At 37.0% G+C, this 20523-nt stretch overlaps 1 protein-coding gene and 1 long non-coding RNA gene across 4 annotated transcripts in view; both read left to right on the top strand.

The window, feature by feature from the left end:
• LOC6050623 (probable serine/threonine-protein kinase tsuA) overlaps positions 1 to 20523 on the top strand; it is a 201081-nt gene that overhangs the window by 129226 nt on the left and 51332 nt on the right. The window lies entirely within an intron of this gene.
• Positions 1720 to 3728, top strand: LOC119770660. The gene is made up of 4 exons (XR_005278934.1): positions 1720 to 1985; positions 2051 to 2129; positions 2199 to 2534; positions 3131 to 3728. It is a non-coding gene; the product is annotated as an uncharacterized LOC119770660 (long non-coding RNA).

Below are 20523 nucleotides of genomic sequence, written 5' to 3'. Positions count from 1 at the left end.
AAATTAGCGGAATCGTCTGGAGAACAACTTTCCCAAAGAGACCAGGTCGATTCGTTCAACCCCCATCGAGCTCAACGGCAATACATCCGGGGTTTTCGGAACCAACGGTTTTCCCCAGAAAAGCATCAAATTTTCCTTAGCATGCTATGAATGCTTGATGAAAACCGCGACGCCACATGTCAAACAGCTACCACGTGGACTAGCATCGCCTATAAAAAAATACTTTTTATTACTTTTTGAACCATAGAATAATCATTCATGGTGATCAGGATACTATTCAGCTGTATTCTGAACCTCCAAATGAGAAAAAAAAACTGTTATGGTGCAAATTTTACAATCACATGGTAGCTGTTTGACATGTGGCGCCGCGGTTTTAATCAAGCATTCATAGCATGCTAAGGAAAATTTGATGCTTTTCTGGGGAAAACCGTTGGTTCCGAAAACCCCGGATGTATTGCCGTTGAGCTCGATGAGAGTTGAACGAATCGACCTGGTCTCTTTGGGAAAGTTGTTCTCCAGACGATTCCGCTCATTTCTGGCCATCCTAGAAGTTTCTACATGTTTTCCCCAGGCCTGTAGGAGCGAATGAACGAAAATTCAAAATTTCCCATAGTAATTTCCATGTAAACTTGAACCCGCTTGAGACAAGCCACTTTTCAACCAAATGAGCTGAAATTTGGCGTGAGAGTCTCTTTGGGTATGCCCTACAAGGGGAACCACACCAGAACTTGATCTGAGAACTTTTAAAAATCCGTACCCACCCTAGTATACATATCGACTCAGAATCAAATTCTGAGCAAATGTCTGTGTGTGTCGTGAGATGTTGATAAAATAAATTGCACTGGATTATCTCGGCACTGGCTCAACCGATTTTGTCTGTTTTGGTCTCATTCGATCCGTCTTGGGGTCCCATAAGTCGCTAATGAAAATTATAAAGTTTAGTTAGGTGCTGCAAAAATTATGCTAAAAACAATTTTAATAAAAATCCGTAAGATTGTAAAAAGGGTGTTTTTTGCAAGAAACCCGGCCTGATAAACATTTTTAGGAAGATATACAAAAGACCTTTCCAACGAGTCAATAATATTGAAGATCTGTCAACCCTATCAAAAATTGATGCACTTTTTAGAGCCCGGATCTTAGGTATTTTAATGAAAACGTTGTCCGGATCTATCATGTGACTTGTCGTCCAATCCCAAGTAACATTTTAGGCTTTATCAAAGCTGTCACAACCGCTATAAAACCTATCAGCCAAAACCAACATTAAAACCACTAAGTCGTAACAGCTTGTAACCTGCCTGCTGCAGTTTACCATCGCAACAGTAGGAGTCTGCGAATAACAAGAAGAATGCCCTAAGCCATCCCAATCAGGGCAAAATTTAATCTTTTGTCTTCTAGAATTTTTATAAAACCACTACACTTACAACACAAACAAGAAGCCAAGAACCATCATCATCATCGATCGCGGCTTCCCAGCAGCCGATCGATGCCGATTGCGCGCTTACTCTCGCGAGTGCGTGATCTCCCAGCTAACCGTACGCACATAAGGCACGTATGCACTAGATATTGGGCAATTTCAAAACCGAAGGCCGATCGTTGGATGATTACCCTAGCACAAAACACAACATGCACATCCACCGATTATGTTTATGCTCATCATCACATCAACATACCGGACCGACATCAACCATGCCAGCATCAAACTAATTTCCCGTTGGGAAATCAAGTCGAGCAGCCACCCTGGCGACGCCCCGGTACTCACTCTCCAATCTCTTATCGGCCGACGCCAACTAGAGCCGTGAGTGATAAAGCGAGGCGCGATCGGTCAGGCAATATAGCCGATCGTCGCCCGCGGATCATCATCAGTCACTGGTTTATCGTAAAGGAGACCGCGTCGATCGTCAACCCGATATATTTTCCGCCAGACGATCGACCTGAAGAAGAAGTTTAGTTCGAGGAATTTCTGTGGTGAAAACCGTCTCACCAGTGTAATTTTTTGCGGATTTTGTGATGTGAGCGTAAATTTAAATGTAATTTTGATTGTTTCGCCTAGGAGGAAGAACAAGGCGTGGAATAATAACCGCACTGGAGTGCGAGGTGCCGCGACACCGTAAATTGGTCGTGGTGGAGAGGTAGAGTGGCGACCCTCCCTCGTGTGCTTAATTGGTGTTAATTTGAGTTTTTGTACTTTTGTGTGCTAGTGAGGTGGCGTCTACGATCAGCATGGAAAGCATGGCCATGCTGGAGTAGATAGGAGTACTTGAGATCGGCCTTCATTTCCTGTTTCACAAGCTGAATTCCATCATGGCTGGAGCCGTGGTGTGGAGCAGTGCGCTGCTGTGCATTCCTGCCGACTGGACGGCGGGGCTAATGCACCGGATGGCCGGCGTTCTCGCCGGTGACCAAGCTGGGTTCTGCCCGGGCAGCAACGTTGTTCCGGATCGTCGAGGGATACACGGGGTCACACACACACACAGGTTTACACCCGCAACTCTAGTTTTAAGGACGCCAACTAGGTTTAATTCGTCAATATAGATGTAAGTACGCTAAAATCCCCTCTTTTATTTCTGTGTAGGTTGAATTTATCCTTGTCTTGGGAGGGCTGGTTGATTATCTGGGATTCTGTTGGAATTCGACCCATTTTTATTGTTTGCTGTGTTCTTTTGCATCTGTGCAGGAAATAGTACTCCTGCTATTCAATAGTCCTCCATCTTGTCTCATGCTCGCACTTTCCCTGGAAATGGGAGGTGACAAAATGGCGCCCAACGTTAATAAAAGTACAGCAGAATCAATTACCAGTGTCTTCTGAACAATCAGCCATTTTGAAAAGGATTTTCAGCGTTGCTTTTGTGAAATAAAAGAAGATTGTGTACATTTAGTTTGTAATCTTCTAACTCTTCGCTGTTGTAAATAATTTTCCCATTTTTGGACTTTTGTAAATAATTTCCTAGTTTTAGAAACTTGTAAATAATACATTAATTTTAGAATTTTGTAAATAATATACTAATATTTAGTTATAATTGTAAATAATTTGCAATTGGAATTGTAAATAACCCTGAACGTGAAAAAAATTGTAAATTTTGTACATAATTTTGAACTAATCATATATTTTCTCCTGATTTTGATTTTCTAGGATTATGTGATCAATTCAAGAGATCGCCAACGATGGAATAGTGTACACACACAAGAATTGATGAAAAGTGATAAATTTGAAACATAAAACTGTAAATAGATCGTTTTGCTTGGGATTAATTTGATTTTTCTCCCAGATGTAGTTGAGGTTGAAGTGATCATGAGAATTTTTGTATATATTTTCAATACGAGAAGTGATGGGAGGAAATGTTGTATATTTTGTACATTTGTATATATGAATTTTTGGCTGTAAATAAATGATGAATTTGAACTTGCATGAATTTTAACTATTTTAAGAAGAAAACATAAAAAAGAGGAAGTTTTGCAGGATGAAACCGGCCTCGCTGGAGACTTGAGTCCAAGACGATGACGGTCAGTAATAGGATCTTGATTGGATCTCGAATTCGGTCTTGATAACCTGGAAACAGCGCTGAGTCACTGACGATGACGCCCTATGACCCCGAGGAGTAACGATTTATCGGAGGTTGATTCTTGTCTGACTGATTCTTACCAAAAAACATTAGAACTTTTAGAATTTTGCATGAATATTTATTATTTTAATTCTAGTAAATGGTGGATTTGAAAATGAAGCAGGATGAAGGCCGATTCTCAAAGTATCGTTCATGTAAACAGTTTTTGTTGGAAAAATTTAATTTATTGTGTGAGTGATTTGGAAATCTATTCAATCATTTTTATCTTATTTATTTATTTATTTTTTTTAAATTGTGCTTGTGAAAGATTAAGTGAAAAAGGACACTATGGCTGAAGAAGGAGAGGAAATTTTCTTGACCTCATCTGAGACCAGTGCTACGGAATCATCGGGTAGTGAGAGCGAAACCGAAAGTAGTGATAGTACGGGTGAAAGTGTTAAAAGTTCTAGTCCGGTGATGAGTATTAAGAAAATGAACACCAAGCAGATCAAAAGGTTGACAATTTCGCCGAGATTTATGAGGAAGTTATCTGAAGTTTATGCAAGCAAATCACAAGAGCAGAAGAAAAGGTGCGAAAAAGATGATCCTGCAAAGAAGAAGAGTCCCATCCCTGATCCTCCCCCGCCACCACCAAAACCTAAACCAAATTCCCCAAAATCCGATCCCCCAAAACCTGATCCTCAAAAACCCGAATCATCAAAATCAAAACCATCCAAAGATAAGGAGAACAAGAAGAAGGAAGATGAGTCAGGGAAGAAGAGTAAGAAGAAATCGAAATCTAAAGATGATAAGGGAGGTGCACCTGATTTAGACCTTGATAAGCCACCTAATTTAGATGATGTTAAGCCGGATGACTCTGAAAAACTTTTGCCACCTGGATTTAACATAAAATCAGCTTCTTTTGATAATGTTAACTTTTCAAATAATCCGTTGTTTTACAACATGAACACTTCTGGTAGGGCGAATAAGAAGACTTTACCAATTTCGCAGTGGCCCATCAAATACAGTGGCACAGACAATGGTATAGGGTTAAATTTGTTTTTGCGCAGAGTAGAATTTTTTTGCTCATTCTGAGCGGGTGACTAAATCAGAGCTTTTTTGAGTCAGCACATTTGTTACTGGTTGGGCCAGCTCAGGATTGGTTTGTCTCGAAGTGGCCGACTTTTAGGAATGAAGATTGGGATTTTTTCATTCATGCTTTGAGACATCAATACCTACCGAACAACATTGATCATTACATCAAAGTGAGATCGTTTTCTATGTCACAAAACAAAAATGAAACTTTTTCAAACTTTTTGGTCAGGATGGAGCAGTTCTTTTTGTGCCGAACTACACCACTAGCTGAAGAGGACAAATTTGATATTATTTGGCACACCATGAAGTGGCACTACAGGGACAGGTTGGCGCTAATCAAGAGAAAGGGAATGAGCATCAATGAGCTGGAAGATCTGTGTGGCAGAATTGATAATTGTAATGAAGGGTTGATGAATCGTCTTGTACAGTCGTTTGATAACCAAAATATTCACGAAATCATTACGGAAGGACCATCTACGAGTTACAAACCGCAAGAACCTCATGAGCGTAGGAAAAATCAACAAAATCAGAGCCAGGTAGTTAATCAAAGTCGTGAGAATAGTCATGTAGGTCAATCAACAACAAGAAATGATCAAACAAATCAACAAAATAGTAACCGATACAATCAAACAAACCAAAATGCCACAAGAAATAGTCAGTTTAACCAAAATCAATCAAATACAGGTCAGTCAAGTTCATACAATCAAAACAACTATAGAAACAACCAGCAACAACAACAAAATTACCAGAATACAAACAGAAATCAAAGTACTCAAGAAAGAGGAAGAACGCAAGAAGAGTTCTATCCAGAGAATGGTTGGAGATCGTTGAATAGGGAACAAATTTTGCACTATTACAAACAACCTGATGGTCGTATTTGTTTAAATTGTCGTAAGTTTGGACATCATTTTAGTACTTGTTATTCTCGTCGTAATGTTTTTGTTGTATTTGTGGTTTGCCAGAATTTCATTATGAGGAGTGTCCGTTCTGTGAAGAAAAAACAGGCGAAGGGAAAATTGAAGGAGGTGGTTTTCCTCCCCGCAAATCCTCCAGTTTGTAGAACTGAACCGATGATAGATTTATTTCAGCAAATAGCAGATGAAGTTGATGTGGGTGGAGAGTGTGCATCTGATTCAGAGCATTCTGATAGGGAATATGAAAGGACATTTGAAAGTGTGAATGAAGTTTGTGTTGATTTTAGTGGCGATCAGCGATATTTTCTAAAATTCAATGTTTTAGGGTTGCAACTGCATGGATTGTTAGACAGTGGTAGTAATGTGTCAATTGTAGGAGAAAATTTTGGAAATCTTACTAGCTTTTTGGAGATTCAACCGTTAGAGAATGAGATTTCAATTTCGACAGCGAGTGGTGATCCGATGGATGTTTTAGGTTTTGTTGATGTACCTTTTAATGTGGATAGAGTTACTAAAATTTTACCTTGTTTAGTTGTACCAGAGTTAGACAACAGGTGCATACTAGGGATGGATTTTTTTAAACTGTTTAATATTACTTTGTCATTTTCTGGTTGTGATCGTAATAATGTGTGTTGTATTGAGCAGTCAACTTATTTTGTTAACAATACTGAATCTAGTCAAAATCTAAATCCCGATTCTCATGTCCTCACTGCTGAGCAAGCAGAGCAATTGAAAGTAATCTCTGATTCATTTAAGGTGTCAAAACCAGGGACTTTAGAAACGTGTAATGTAATGGAACACACAATTGAACTTAGTGATAGCACTCCAATTCATCTTAATCCACACCCATTTTCACCTGCGATTCAAAAGAAAGTTTATACAGAAATTGATCGTTTACTTAAGATGGAAATTATAGAACCTTCAAGATCTGACTGGGCTTTGCATGTTGTTCCAGTTCAGAAAGAAAGCGGTGAAATGAGGCTGTGTCTTGATGCTAGAAAATTAAATGCAAAAACAATTAGAGATGCTTATCCATTGGCTAGTACGATGAGAATAATTAGTAATTTAGGCAAAAACAAATACTTTTCTGTGATAGATTTGAAGGAGTCGTTTCTGCAAGTGATGTTGTCTGAGGAGTCTAGAAGATTGTGTAGTTTCAAAATAATAGGAAGAGGTTTATACCAATACAAACGATTACCATTTGGACTAATAAATAGTAGTGCAACTTTGTCCAGGATTTTAGATAAAGTTTTGAAAGAGGGAATGTTCGAGCCATATATTTTTTCCTATCTCGATGACATTATTGTTGCGACAGAGACTTTTGAAGATCATGTGAAGTATTTAAAAATTGTGTCCGAGTGTTTACGTGAAGCAAATCTGTCTGTGAATATTGATAAATGTAAATTCTGTCTGCGTAAAATCAAATATTTAGGTTTCATTCTTTCTGAAGAGGGCTATCAACCCAACCCTGAGAGAGTAGCAGCGATCTCCAAGTTTGTTAGACCGCAAACTCCAAAGGAGATTCGCAGATTTTTGGGAATGGCAGGATATTATCGTAATTTTATTCCAAATTTTGGCGGGATTTCGGCCCCAATCTCAGATTTGCTCAAAGGTAAACCCAAGAAGGTTCAGTGGAACGATCAGGCTGAGCATGCTTTTATTAAACTAAAAGAATGTCTCATGTCTGAACCTGTTCTCGCTAATCCCGATTGGTCGAAAGAATTTAAAATTCAAACTGATGCAAGTGATCTTGCCATTGCAGGTATTTTAACGCAAGAGGTTGAGGGAAGGAACATATTATTGCCTATTTTTCCAGGAAGTTGAGGTCGTGTGAGAAAAAATATGCTGCGACAGAAAAGGAAGGATTAGCTGCACTTGAATCAATTGATCATTTTAGAACATATGTTGAGGGTTCACATTTTGAATTGATTACAGACTGCTCAGCGGTAACATACATTCGAGATTCTAAGTGGAGGCCAGGGTCACGGTTGTCTCGCTGGTCAGTGCAACTGCAAGGCCATGCGATGACCATTAAGCATAGGAAAGGTAAGGAGAATATTGTCTGTGATACTTTGAGCCGAGCGGTATGTGCTATCTTCACTGATTCCACGTCAGCTTGGTTCACAAATTTGAAACAAAAGTAACTAGCAACCCCGAAGACTACCCGAATTTCAAAATTGAGAATGGAGATTTACACAAATTCATCGCGGCAAGATCAGACTTTGAAGGTAACCGGTTTGAGTGGAAGTTAGTTGTTCCACCAGACAAAGTCACACAGTTAGTCATAGAACAACATGAGCAACTAATGCACCTAGGAACTGATAAAACGTTAGAAAGAATCAAATTAAAATATTACTGGCCAAAAATGAAATCAGATGTGAAACGAATTTTGTCTAAATGTGCTAAATGTAAACAAGCAAAATATCCAACTGTTGCAACTGTACCGCCGATGGGGGAGCATAAAAATGCTACTCGTCCTTTTCAAATGATCGCGTTAGATTACATAAGTGGTTTTGTTCGTAGTAAACATGGTAATATGGATTTGTTAGTTTGTTTAGATATTTTTACAAAGTTTGTCAGATTATTTCCTGTGAGAAAGATAAGTGTTGAGAGTTTAACTGAAATTATAGAAAAAGAATGGTTTTTAAAATACGGTTCTCCGCAAGTTGTGATATCGGATAATGCTGTGACGTTTCTAGGCAACAAATTTCAAGATTTATTACAAAAATATCATGTTCATCATTTTAAAAATAGTCGGAGACATTGTCAAAACAACCCTGTAGAACGCGTCAACAGAGTTATATTAGCTTGTATTAGAACGTACTGCCAGGAAGATCACCGAGTGTGGGATAGTCGCTTATCAGAAATAGAATTTGCAATTAACAATACAAAACATTATTCAACCGGATTTACACCTTTCTTCTTAGCGCATGGTTTTGAGTCGGTTCTAGATGGGAGAGATCATCATCAAGGTGGTCAAACTTCTGACCCATCACCTGACCGATTTGTCCAGCAGAGAAGGGCAGTGCTTGGTCCGTTGTATGAAAAAGTGATTGAAAATAACAGAAAACAATTTGATAAATACAAAAAGAGTTATGATAGCAAACATAAAACTGTACCGCAGGGATTTAGTGTTGGTCAAAAAGTGTATAAGAAGAACTTCAAAATTTCAAGTGCCCCAGATAATTATGCAGCTAAATTGGGCCCAGTTTATGTTCCATGTAAAGTGATTGGGAGAAAAGGCGCTTCATCTTATGAGCTAGCCGATGAAGAAGGAAGAAATATTGGTATTTTTGCTGCTCAGGATTTAATACCCGCATAGATTCGTACTAACTGATTAGGTTTCAATTTTAATGTGTTGTGATTATTTATTTAAGTGAAATTAGTGTGATGTAGGATGATTGATAGTATAAATGAGGGTTGGCCACCCAATTAATGAGTGAGATTGTTTGATAGTGAGAGTGATTGGATAAAAATGATTGAAGTGATTTAGTGTTGATTTTAAAGTGTGTGAAAGTTTAATTTATTATTTTAAAGTGTTGCATGAACGACTTTGAATGAATGGGATGAATTCAATTTTACCTAGGAATTTTTGAAAGACTGTGTGTACCAAGAATGTATTTATCGAAACCTAATTGAATGTACTGAATCAAGAATCCAATTTATGATCAATGAACAAATGGACTATCAAAAAGAAAAGAACGGTATCATAATAAGACACTGGGATTGTTTTAACTGTGAGTTTATTAAATTGGATTCCGCTTGTCTGTTGTGGGAGAGTGGGTTACGAGGAGTGTCTAGCGACCACAGCAATACTGGTCTTAGATATCTTCCTTTGGTTGATACTAATCCCATATTTCTGTCTGGTGTGGGGGTATTGTAACCTGCCTGCTGCAGTTTACCATCGCAACAGTAGGAGTCTGCGAATAACAAGAAGAATGCCCTAAGCCATCCCAATCAGGGCAAAATTTAATCTTTTGTCTTCTAGAATTTTTATAAAACCACTACACTTACAACACAAACAAGAAGCCAAGAACCATCATCATCATCGATCGCGGCTTCCCAGCAGCCGATCGATGCCGATTGCGCGCTTACTCTCGCGAGTGCGTGATCTCCCAGCTAACCGTACGCACATAAGGCACGTATGCACTAGATATTGGGCAATTTCAAAACCGAAGGCCGATCGTTGGATGATTACCCTAGCACAAAACACAACATGCACATCCACCGATTATGTTTATGCTCATCATCACATCAACATACCGGACCGACATCAACCATGCCAGCATCAAACTAATTTCCCGTTGGGGAAATCAAGTCGAGCAGCCACCCTGGCGACGCCCCGGTACTCACTCTCCAATCTCTTATCGGCCGACGCCAACTAGAGCCGTGAGTGATAAAGCGAGGCGCGATCGGTCAGGCAATATAGCCGATCGTCGCCCGCGGATCATCATCAGTCACTGGTTTATCGTAAAGGAGACCGCGTCGATCGTCAACCCGATATATTTTCCGCCAGACGATCGACCTGAAGAAGAAGTTTAGTTCGAGGAATTTCTGTGGTGAAAACCGTCTCACCAGTGTAATTTTTTGCGGATTTTGTGATGTGAGCGTAAATTTAAATGTAATTTTGATTGTTTCGCCTAGGAGGAAGAACAAGGCGTGGAATAATAACCGCACTGGAGTGCGAGGTGCCGCGACACCGTAAATTGGTCGTGGTGGAGAGGTAGAGTGGCGACCCTCCCTCGTGTGCTTAATTGGTGTTAATTTGAGTTTTTGTACTTTTGTGTGCTAGTGAGGTGGCGTCTACGATCAGCATGGAAAGCATGGCCATGCTGGAGTAGATAGGAGTACTTGAGATCGGTAAGAAAAAGCTGCTAAACCGTCTCTAAAATAAGTCCCAAAATGTGCTTCGTCCCTGAAATGTGTGCTAATTTCTATTGTCTGCCATTGTGCAGGCCTTCATTTCCTGTTTCACAAGCTGAATTCCATCATGGCTGGAGCCGTGGTGTGGAGCAGTGCGCTGCTGTGCATTCCTGCCGACTGGACGGCGGGGCTAATGCACCGGATGGCCGGCGTTCTCGCCGGTGACCAAGCTGGGTTCTGCCCGGGCAGCAACGTTGTTCCGGATCGTCGAGGGATACACGGGGGTCACACACACACACACAGGTTTACACCCGCAACTCTAGTTTTAAGGACGCCAACTAGGTTTAATTCGTCAATATAGATGTAAGTACGCTAAAATCCCCTCTTTTATTTCTGTGTAGGTTGAATTTATCCTTGTCTTGGGAGGGCTGGTTGATTATCTGGGATTCTGTTGGAATTCGACCCATTTTTATTGTTTGCTGTGTTCTTTTGCATCTGTGCAGGAAATAGTACTCCTGCTATTCAATAGTCCTCCATCTTGTCTCATGCTCGCACTTTCCCTGGAAATGGGAGGTGACAAGCTTCCCCAGAACACCGATGAACCTCTGTTAAAACCCAAAAGGACCTCCGCAAAAGATTGTCACGGCCTATTTATAAAACTTACATAGGAATGCGCCTTGATTAAAACTTTGTTAAAACCTAGTCCTATAGTTAAGGAAAAATGACATTTCATACGTCTTTAAACGTCTTATGCCAAATAGGTTTTATTTTGGCCAAAAATAAATCTTTGTCTGTCTAGATATTGGAGGTAATTCAAATAAGTTGAAAGCTTGTTTCTCGCAATTTGTGGCTCAAATTCAGCTGCGGTTGAAATTTTATTGATTAATGTAATCATAGTTTTCAATGTTAAAAAATATTTTATGCAACTCTTTGAAAAAAAGGTTCAAATTATTTATAAACACCTATCGCTATATTAATTATATCAGAAATTCAGTATAAATGAGTGTTTTCGTCAAATTTAAATCAAATTTCTCAGTTCTCTATTTCAGGGTGGTGACACTTTCACGATTTTCGCGGATTTGGCGCGGTTTTTGTCAGCGATGGCGTGGATTTAGCGGATTTACAATTATTATTTTTTATTAAATACATTTTTTGTTTAATTTAATTCATATAAAAGTACTTAATCATGTTTTCATTTGGAATTGAGTGCTTTCGACAATTTCAAATGTCATTGTTGAAACTTTTGCTAGTTTTTTAGTCAATTTGTTATTCAATATTTGTCAGATTTATTTCATGGCTTCAAAAATGTTATATTTGATAAATATATACAATGTTCATGAAAAATGATCTTATTAATATATTTTAAATTTCTTGTGTCAATCTTTTTTGGCTCAAACTAAATTAAAAAACTTTGGCAAAAAGCAAAAAGAATAATAACATAAAATTAAAAACTAAATTCTAAGCCTACAACAAAGTAAAAACTTTATAGCTCTCAAAAACTTTTTTTTCCAAATTTTGCTCAAGGCTGGTTATTAACGCAATATTGAAAAAATAAGAACCAACAAAGCTTGTTCTGATTAAACTTTTGATTTAATTCATGTAGTGATCACCATACTGCGATCCACGTCAAAGATTGGTGCCCTTTTTCATTTATTTTTAATTTTATAATTTCTTAAGATGATAACTAAACTAAGCTCAATAACTGAATATTTTGTCTGACATCTCACAACAACTTGTACTTGGATAGGCAATTAATTTGTCGGTCTTCTAGAAAAATTCAAATATGTTTTATTTTGGGAATTTTACCGATTGTTAAAATTAATTACACAATCTTGGAAATTGAGCAAATTATATTTTTATGTTTTGAAAGATATATTAAACAATCTTATTTTAATTAAACCTTCTGAAGCGATCTTTAAAATTTTATTTCCATTTTAGACATAATGGAGTGTATTTATTATTTAAAATATTTATTAAAAATAAACTCACTCTGATTCCAGCCATAAAATGATTAACCTTAAGTAATGATTAAAATTTATTTTTGAAAAAATATGTTCTAAATTAAAATTATTTTAATTTGATAAATTAGTAAAATAGAAGTCTAGTCTTTTAAAGCTTATTTGTATTAAATAAAAGGATTGTGATTTATATTTGAAATTAAAATCAGATTGAATCAGAAAGCGGACTACATTTTTGAATTCTTGGCAGGGATGTCACTTGGTTTTTTGAAATGTCTGTAAAAAAGTCTGTGTATGTCTGTGCATTTGTCTAAAATTTTAATATATCAATTCACAGTCATTGAAATCCATCAGAAATCGCGTTTTTATGCATTTAAAGTCTAACGAAATAAGTTTCGACGAAAAATATTACAAAATATTAATTCAATGAAGTTTTTTAAATGTCTGTGTACCTCAAAAAATGTCTGGCACAAGCTCAAAAGTCTGTGAAACACAGACAAATCTGTGTATCTGGCATCCCTGATTCTTGGTGACATTTATTTTTTAAACTTCAATAGATGGATGTTTCTATGCATTTTCATGAGAACAAATGTAATTGTTTATGTTAAATTGTTTCGGTATTAAAAGTTTGTTTAAATAGCAATATACTGCCCCTGATCGCATAAATGTCCCATATGCATTTTCATCGCTTTCGATTTATTGATGCTGTTTAGTTCAAAATTGTGTGCTCTTTCGAAAGAGCCTATAACATCCACTACTTTCTTCTAGAAATCAGGAGGAAATCCAGGTTTTTCGCGAAAACTTATCGCGTAGCCTTATGTATGGGACAAACTTTAAATGCGTTTTTCTCAGCTTGCTGTTTTTGCATATGGGACATTTATGCGAACATAGGCAGTATACGATTTTCAAAAAATCTCTTATCAGATGAAATTTCAACTAAATTTTAACATTTTATCTTCTGAAAATCCATTTTAAATGAATTATATTTAAAGTTAAAACAAAATGCCCAAAGAAACAAACTGATTGTTCGTTTTTCAAATGTCAATGGGTCATTCCATCTCAACTGTGCACGAAAAAGTGCAAATTTGAAAATTACCCTCTCCGATCCTGCTCAAATTTGGCTGAGCTGTTGATACTATCAAAACATGCAAGAATCCCGAATTTCATCCAAATCGGACCACCCCCTCCATTTTTGTACCTCCCCAAAAAATTGACTTTTTGGCGATTTTTGGCCAAACCTCCTAGTTTCAAACGGCGATAGCTCAGGAACCACAAATCTCAGAAGGTCGTTCTTGGACTCAATTTTGAAGGAAATCGGACATAGAATCCATTTCCGTGATCAAAATGTTGATTAATGTATTTTTTCTACCTGTATTGCGCAATTGAAAACATTAAACGGCCGTATCTCAAAAAACCGCAACTTATTTTTTTTATTTGACCTCACCATCGTGTTCTCCGGCCAATTTTACATAAGAATCACCTATCGACAGAAATGAATGTGTTTCGTTCCAGAGATATCGAATTTTAAAGTTTTGTGTTTTCGAGATTACCTGCATCAGCTTCATTCGCCGCATCTGCTAGAAGCACACAGGCGGGCTGATCAATAACTGCTAACTGGCCATTTATTGAAATAATATTTCATCATAAATAATCTTCATCAAATTGAGCAAAAATTAACTGTATAATACTGAAGGAAACTGAAGTTTAATCGCAAATGTTTATCTGCTCAAAAAAATTAATGAAGTGGAGCAAAATAGTGCCATTCAGCAAAAACCCCAAAACCTGCTTTATTATTATTATTATTATAGTTTATTCTTGACACTTTACCATAATTCTGATTTATGGTTTAGATTGATCATATTAAATCAATTTTTATATAGTGAGCCAGCTCCATTTCATTAAAATATGATTTTGGTCAAGGTACATTTAATTAAAAAAATCCTTATACGTGAGGACAGCAGCCGTATTGTGTTCCAAGAATCCAAGAATGATAGATGAAAAAAAACACTGTTGTTCGGACGGTGTCGAAATCATCGCAATTAAATTTGGAGAATTAGCCGCTTTGCAGCAGATCAAACTTTGTGATTTTCTTACATTTTTCAGTTTTATACATTCCAGAAATCCTTTTCCTACTCTTTGTGATCGTCCTTCACTAGAGTACAACGTATCAACAAATTTGATTCATTTTAATTCATATTTTTACTCAATAATGTATCGTGCACTTATTTTTCAGTGTTACTAACAAGATTAATTCTCGGGTGAGTTTTTAAAAAGCCGTAAGAGCCATTGTGACCTCTGACACTAATTTTCGTTTTTCTAGAAAATGAAACAAAATTTCATTTATTTTAAGTTTGGGGCACTTGAAGGACGTGTAGATGAACAATCTCGAGCATTTTGATATTGGTTTTTCGTAAGTAGGTCGAATACCGATGCAAAAAGGACTTTGTTTAACAATGGATCTTACGGCTTTTTGAAAACTAATCCGAGAATTGCATTTTCCTCTCGCTCCGTCGGAATCCAATTCTGCCCTTTACTGTGTGTCGTCATTGCTCTGTCCAGTGGGTTAACACAGAAATTCACTTCATTATTTTTTTTGAGCAGATAAACATTTGCGATTAAACTTCAGTTTCCTACAGTATTATACAGTTAATTTTTGCTCAATTTGATGAAGATTATTTATGATGAAATATTATTTCAATAAATGACCAGGTAGCAGTTATTAATCAGCCCGCCTGTGTGCTTCTAGCAGATGCGGCGAATGAAGCTGATGCAGGTAATCTCGAAAACACAAAACTTTAAAATTCGATATCTCTGGAACGAAACATATTCATTTCTGTCGATAGGTGATTCTTATGTAAAATTGGCCGGAGAACACGATGGTGAGGTCAAATAAAAAAAATAAGTTGGGGTGTTTTGAGATACGGCCGTTTAATGTTTTCAATTGCGCAATACAGGTAGAAAAAATAAATTAATCAACATTTTGATCACGGAAATGGATTCTACGTCCGATTTCCTTCAAAATTGAGTCCAAGAACGACCTTCTGAGATTTGTGGTTCCTGAGCTATCGCCGTTTGAAACTAGGAGGTTTGGCCAAAAATCGCCAAAAAGTCAATTTTTTGGGGAGGTACAAAAATGGAGGGGGTGGTCCGATTTGGATGAAATTCGGGATTCTTGCATGTTTTGATAGTATCAACAGCTCAGCCAAATTTGAGCAGGATCGGAGAGGGTAATTTTCAAATGCTGTTCCGCTTCAGATGGAATGACCCCAATTGAAAAAGAAACAATGGCACAAACACATTTGACGTAAAGAATTTATTTTACACATTTTAAATTTAAAGTTTTTAAGAACTGGTTACTGGTTCGCGATATTTATTTATTTAAGTCAGGCGATTTTTATTATCAATAGTTTTGGATTTTTAAGCTTTGACATGATTTGCTTTCATTTGCGCAAAAATCGCTCGTGATATCAATTTTTGCATGGGAAGATTTTTAGTTCTAATAAAATGGACAATTGAGAAATACTTTTTCTAACTTGTTTGATAAAAGTGGTTTTGAATTTTATAGTTAATTGGTATTTTAAAAAACCTGAATTTGTTGAAATTTCGCAAAAAAAAAAATGTATGGCGCGGATTTCGCAGATTTGAAAAGACTCGGTGCGGTTTTCGCGGATTTGATTTTGGGAAAGTTGTAACCACACAGAAAAAAATCAATTCTCGTAATCGTGAATTAAGTTCACGAATGTGAGAACCACGAAGGAATTTATTCATGAGTATGGTGCATTTGCACTATAAACGTGAATATATTCCTTCGTGGTTCTCGCATTCGTGAATTTAATTCACGATTTTGAGAATTGATTTTTTTCCGTGCACCCTGCTATTTTTTTTTTTTTTCAACCAAGATGGCGGTCAATCACACTCAATCGGAACACGCATTTAGCGCCATATTTATGCACTGGTAATTGGCCGCGTTAAAAGCTTTTTGAGAAGCTTGTGGTCTTAATTAAGCTTTTTGCATGCCTAATGGCACTTGACAGCTAAAACGCCCTTGGTTTTAAAGAAGCATGCGATAAAACCGTTTGGCATGACATTGTCATAGAGTTTTCAAGACTCTCTTAAAACTTTCATAAAATCTTTTTGAAAGCCATTTAGCTTTTATTGTCACAAGGTTTTATGTCCGAGGCATAAAACCCTGTTAGAACCTATTAGTTAGCTATTGCTTATTGGTTGCGGTGAATGCCCAAATAAAACTATTAAGCAATCAAGATGCTACCATAAAACCTTAATAAAACCAGGGGGTGGATAGTTGGATTACAAATGTTACTTAGAATAAGTACAATAGATTAACGATCTGAACACCCTATCATAAGTTGTGAGCACATGTGCCCTGATCTATGATGATCTGACTACTCAATCTGATGGTATGAAATGAAATTGATTGAACACTGAAAGGTTCGCCCTTTTATGTCTATTTCTGAAAGCATTACACGCTCAATGTGAGGAAGGTACCAACCACCTAAAAGTGGATTAAGTAACTTTTTTTTTAAATATTTGTGATGTTCTTTTTTATTATTTCTACAGATTGGAATTAAAGTTCAAGAAATGTTTCACAACTCCACTAAGTAGATCACAACGAGCTTTATCGTCTTTTTATCCAACAGTAGATTAAGAGAGGACATTGGGTGTGTGTGTGTGTGCATAAACGGAATGGAAATGGCACATTTGGCCAAATGGCGCCAACTTTTGCACAGAGCTCGTGTTTTTTTTTGTTTTTTTTTATTCCCAGCACCTCTCCGGAGGGGCCTCTCTCCACATACATATAGAGTCATTACCGGTTGGATGTGGCTGGTTAAGCACCAGTCACTTCAGGCGTCAGCTATTTGGAATGTGTCGGGAAGTTCGTCAAGAGCGCCACCGCCACAGCAAGTCTCGCTGACTGGGACTGATGGATTGAAGATGACTGCTGTTGGAGAGGTGGGAAAAAAGTCAACGACAGCGCGCTGAATGCTAATTGGTGCAGACATTCGTTGATTGTTTATGGTACTTGTTCAACTGGGAATACTTTACTGGGGGATGCGATACAGGCTATGTCAGCGTTTAATCTTATTTGCAACTGTTTTAAAACGTGAATTGAATTGAACATTACATACAAAATGCAAAACATTGTCTCAAGATCATACGCACATAACTTCCACTTTGTCGAAGGTACCAAAACGATCAAATAATCTCTTCTAAAGGTAACTTTGATTATTATAGTGATGTATAATGATGATGATAATATCGATGTAAAAGTATATCGAAAAAAAACTCAAGGATCATTCATCCCTCTTACGTCGGAAATTAAATTTCACTTGGAGCAGAAACCATAAGCTGCGAAAAAAGCATATCCTTAAGCTAACTTTGCGTAAATTATGCCATGTCTGGCTAATCCTTGCGAAGCCCTATTTTGAAGCAGAGCCTACCCCAGTCAAGCAAAAAAAAAAATTCCTGTCCTATCTCAATCACTAAATAAGTGATTCGCCATTTCTGTGGACACAAAACACAAACATTGACCGTTGTTTTGTGGTACAGCCAACATCCCTGATTTGAATAAATTATGCTAGCCCAGTATTAACTGGAAAATTCCCTTCGAAACCTCAAAAAGCAGGTGTAAGAGGTTTCCTGAATCGTTTTTCAGTTGCCTTCCCCTCGCAGTAGCTCGGAAAAGGATTAGTTTTTTTGGCACTTAAATTTGCATAAGTGAATCGGTATCGTTGGTTTTCATGAATAGGGGGGTGCTACAAGAGGGAAAACACACTTGCCCACGTCGTTGGAGTCATCCTTTCAGGATTTGCCTTGCTGCCATCTATCGAGGGTGTAATCCTTTGCTGGAACGTGAGCCGCTCCGACAACAACGCTAAAGTTTGGTTTGGGTTCCAGGGCAGGCATTTTTTTTTTGTTCATGCTCGCACAAATATGTTGACCATCAACAGAAAACGGCAAACTATGTTTTGCTTCGGGGAACAACGTGGGTGCACGTGAGCTTCAAACTGGGCGTTTTCATGGCACGAGGCACAGTTAAAAATTATTGTCTAACGAAAAATGTGATTCATATTGAATGTGATGCCAATAAATATATGAAAAAGAAATCCTAGAATTTCAACCTTGAATTTCATTGAAAACTGAAGCATTTTTAATATTAATTGGGTCTACAGATTTTTTTTTCACTTTGTGAATGCCAGCCCCGAACATTTTGAATATTGGGGAGTCTCTTTGTTTCTTACAAATTTGAGATTAAAAGAGGAGCAATTCCAGCTAAAATCAGGATATTTTGTTGATGCTTTTGTACCCGACCCTCTCCGATTTCAATGAAACTTTTTAGACATGTTATCCTATGCCTATACCTATAAGCCATTTTTGTGTATATGGTGCCAGTTGCACTCGAAAATGACATTTGAGAAGGGAGTTTGCTGTTAAAATAGTTTTGTATTTTGTAATTTAAAAATTCCTGTAACAAAAAATGGTCAAAGACAAACTTGTAGGAAATTGGCCGGGCTTTCTAAAAAAAACACACTGAAAGAAAAATACACGCTATTTTCATGCGGTTTTCAATTTTTAAGTTTAAAAGTTAAATTTAAAGTTGATGAAATGATTTTATTATCGATCTAAATTTTTGAGGAAATAGCCTAAGATGTTTAAAAAATACTCACTAAAAATGCAGGAAGTCCCTCATAAACAACTACAAAAATCATTTAATAAAACTGTTTTTTTTTTTTTTTTTTTTTTGAAAGTGATCTAAAAGTCAAAATTCACATAAACCCATAGTGGGAATCGTTTCCTCAGATAATTTTACATAAAAGTCTCCATATTGACAATTGTCCTATGTCCAATCCTTGTAAAGATACAGTGCACAGTGGGCGGAAACCCACCGCTAATCCCATTAAATTGAAGCCGCTGTTTTTTTCTTCTGAAAAATAGTTTTTCTTATGTAAAAAAATCTCAGGAATCGATTGGCGCATAGCTAACCTACCGGAAATGAAGGGAAATGGTCCATTTTGCCTCATTTGTCCTAATAATTGGAATTTTCTGGATTTTCACTCTGCTAGTTAACCATATTAACATTTATAGGATATCTATATACTTATTTTGATGTAAAATTAGCAGGGGAATCGAATGGTGATATTGTGGAATAATTTGGAGTGACCCATTTTGCCCTACGGGCCCTTTTTGAAGATTTTATCTAATTTTACTCCTTTTTACAGCATTTAGCGTAGGAATTTCGTAAACTAATGTCTACTATGCGTGCAAAATCGGCACAAGAATCATATAATGCTAATTTAGGATCACTTATAGTAACCCGTTTTACCCCATGGGCATTTTTTCCTATTTGAGCAATTCCATGCCAAATAGGGAATCGGTTGTACCCGTCCTCTCCGATTTCAATGAAACTTTGTAGACATGTTATCCTACGCTTATATAAGCCATTTTTATGTATATGGAGCCAGTTCCACACGATAATGACATTTGAGAAGGGCGTAAGTGTTTTAAATATTTTGTAATTCGGAATATAAATATTTCTGTATCTCGAAGCCGTTGCATCGTATCAAAAGTGGTCAAAGACAAACTTGTAGGAAATTTGACGGGCTTTTCGATAAAATACACTGAAAGAAAAAAACACTCAACTTTTATGAGATTTTTGATTTTTAAGTTTAAAAGTCAAATTTGAGGGGGAGCCCACGATTTTTTTTCGTTCAAAATTTTTGTGAAGATAGCCTAAGATGTTACAAAAAGACTCACGAAAAATGCAGGATAGAGCATCTCACCTAAAAAAATACAAAAATCATTTACTGAAACTGTTTTTTTAAAAAGTGCTCTAAACGTCAAAATTTTCAAAAACCGAATACGGGAATCGATTTTCCAGACAATTTTACATAAAAGTCTCCATATTGAATACTGTCCTAAGTCCAATCCTTGTGAAGCTACAGAGGTTTTTAAAATAAAAATGTTGAAAAAATTGTTTTTTTTGATGGTTTATGGCAATTTTTATATGACAGACTTGATTTTTCAGTCTCGTAAATATTTTTACCGGAAAGCTCGTCCAATTTCCCATAAGTTTGTCTTTGACCACATTTCAATTGGATGTATGGGCTTACAGATATAAGCTAATTTACTATCCAG

This window comes from Culex quinquefasciatus, chromosome 3 (assembly GCF_015732765.1).
Source record: "Culex quinquefasciatus strain JHB chromosome 3, VPISU_Cqui_1.0_pri_paternal, whole genome shotgun sequence".
NCBI classification, from domain to species: Eukaryota; Metazoa; Arthropoda; class Insecta; order Diptera; family Culicidae; genus Culex; species Culex quinquefasciatus.
This window is presented reverse-complemented; position numbering and strand designations above follow the sequence as displayed.